The 2,500-nt window shown below is 49.0% G+C and overlaps 1 protein-coding gene across 1 annotated transcript in view; it reads left to right on the forward strand.

The window, feature by feature from the left end:
• The window catches only part of LOC138862215 (protein sickie-like), a 309,916-nt gene that overhangs the window by 223,563 nt on the left and 83,853 nt on the right, over positions 1–2,500 (forward strand). The window lies entirely within an intron of this gene.

Genomic DNA, 2,500 nt, shown 5'->3' on the forward strand with positions numbered 1-2,500 from the left:
AGCAATTATTTCAGCCATGTATTTATATCGACACAGACTTCAAACGTGTTTTTGTTGTCAGTTTCAAAAATGACTGTCTGTAATTTATGTATTCTAATTTATTAATGATTTTTTTCTTCTTTTTACAGGTAAGTGTCTCGAGCTTCTTGTGATTTCCAATGCAAAGGGAAGGTAAGTGAACGTGTACGTCGCCTCTACAACTGGTGTGAAAGGCGGCACTCTGCATTTTTTTAAAATTCATATCTCCAATTTACATGCATATAAACGCACATACATACATAAAAAAGCTAAATCTAATTCGCAACACCGAGGGTCAGGGGTAAAAATAATGAAGGACGATATATGAAAAGTATATTTTGAAAAAAAAAAAGATTAACGAATTGCACCTCGATAATTTTAAACAAAGTTCGTATTCAGTAACATTTAATACGACCGAGGGAAGGAGGGAGAGGCAGGAATTACGGGCCCGGGATGGACTGCTTTTTGAGCCACGAGGATTCGTCTGCCCGGCTTGGAAAGAAGGAGGAGAGGGGAACGACGAAAGGGAAGAGGGGAAAGTCGATAACTATGGAAATAAGAAAAATATTAACTCGTAAAGAAAAATTAGTTTGTTCGAGTCCAACACGTCGTCGATGAACTTGTGATCCGAGATTTTTCTTCCAGAACATGATTATACGCTGTTACATATTCATACATGTTCATGGTATTGTTCGTGGAGCATTTCGACCCCACGACGTGCTCGCCTTCTTGTTCAACGTGTGATAAAGTGAACGGGTTTATGGGCGTAAGATTGCGACGGGTCTTGTGACGTATGATAGATAATGATAGACGCGGGCGGGATGGGCGGGACGAGCAGGGGGATAGAGCGGGCAGAAGGGCTAGAGGGGAGGAGGGGTAACAGAAGGGATAGAGAGGGAGAAGGGGGGGATGGGTTAGAGAAGAGGGGGGAGGCTTCACATAGAGAACCTGGTCGGAGCCGAAAATACTGCGACACTTATCGACATTTCTCTGATAAACTTCGCCTGGCTGCGGGAGATGATTTAGGCGGCAAGACAGCAGGGGAGAAGGCGGGCGCGTGGGAAGGACCTGGAAGGGAGGGGGCGTGTAGAATAGCAGTGATTGCGGCGGCACAAAGATGGGTGGAGGGGGGAGGGGGAGGGCCCATGCTCACATTTCTCTTTCTCTTCGTTGTAGTTCTTCTCATTTTTCTTACTGTAGTATTTTTTTATATTTTTTTCTTTCTTTGATGGGGGGGGGGGGGAGGTCTTCCTTTTACCAGTGTCGTCTAGTGTTGAGTGTGTTCACATCTTAGGTCACTTCCTGCTCTTGTAGAATAAATAAAGAGACAGACAATAAAGAATTGCTAATAAAAGAGAGAACAGAATAAAGATTCAAATATGGCGTAAAGCAAAACACACACACACACACACACACACACACACACACACACACACACACACACACACACACACACACACACACACACACACACACACACACACACACACACACACACACACACACACACACACACACACACACACACACACACACACACACACACACACACATTCGAGATCTGGCGTCTTCGTATTGACATCGAAGACTCCCCGTAGTGTATGCGAGGCGCCTGACCTGCCAATCACGAAGCCTCAGCCCGCCCCCTTCCGCCGCCCCAGACGCCGCCATTCCTTTTCTTGAGACTCGGGCTGGGGGGGAAGGGAGGGGTAAGGGCGATGACGTAAGCGATTCTGGCGATGGCGACCGATTCGTGTGAATATTTCAGCCTTAAAAGAGACGTGGTGATAATGGCGGCTAATTGGCCTTCTCTCCGAGGGAAGTTTTGGCTGCGCGAAAACATCTTCGGCAACATGATAAGGCGCCCGTGCACTTCTCGCGGACTCGCTATCACGCCCTGGCATCTCTCGCCGCCGTCAGGATGCGCCGTCTGCTTCCTCCTCCGCGTCAGATATCTTCGAAGGAGAAGAAAAAGGGTAAAAGAAAGAGGACTTTTGTGTACCGGGTTGGAGATTCGGCGATAATTGCCTCAAAAACAAAAGTGGGGCATCTCTTTCCCTTCGGTTTCCTCTTCCCGGAAATTCGGAGGCGAGACTCGAACGGCGCTCGGTCTTCTCGAGTCCCCCTTCTCTCCCCCTCCCTTCACTTTCCTTCTCTCCCCTCCCTTCACTTCCCATCTCACCCCCTCCCTTCCCTTTCCTTCTCTCACCTTATCTTTCCTACCTCTCCCTTCCCTCCCTTTCTCTCCCCCTCCCTTCCCTTCCCTTCTCTCCACCTCTCTCCCCTTCCCTTCTTTCCCCCCTTCCTTCCCATCCTTTCTCTACCCACTCCCTTCCTTTCCCTTCTCTCCACCTCTCTCTCCTCCCCTTCTCTCCCCTTCCCTCCCCTTCCTTTCTCTCCCCCTCTCTCCACCCCTCTCTCCTCCCCTTCCCTTCCTTCCATGCCATCCTCTCCCCTCCTCCCTCCTCCACGCCCTCTCCCT

This window comes from Penaeus vannamei, chromosome 7 (assembly GCF_042767895.1).
Source record: "Penaeus vannamei isolate JL-2024 chromosome 7, ASM4276789v1, whole genome shotgun sequence".
In the NCBI taxonomy this organism is placed as follows: Eukaryota; Metazoa; Arthropoda; class Malacostraca; order Decapoda; family Penaeidae; genus Penaeus; species Penaeus vannamei.